Genomic DNA, 218 nt, shown 5'->3' on the forward strand with positions numbered 1-218 from the left:
GATGATGACAAAAAAGAAAAGAAAAGAAAAGTAATATCATCAATAACATAACACAATATCATATCATTCAGACTTTCAGGAACAGAAAGAAAAGATTCAAACATACGAGAACATGATCCGCTTACTTCCCTGACTTTTGTAAATCACCGATTTGTCCCCTGAGCTTCAACACCTGACATGATAATGTCATATAACACACGTGTCAAATTCCCTCATTT

The sequence above is a fragment of the Penaeus monodon genome, chromosome 22 (assembly GCF_015228065.2).
Source record: "Penaeus monodon isolate SGIC_2016 chromosome 22, NSTDA_Pmon_1, whole genome shotgun sequence".
NCBI lineage: Eukaryota > Metazoa > Arthropoda > Malacostraca > Decapoda > Penaeidae > Penaeus > Penaeus monodon.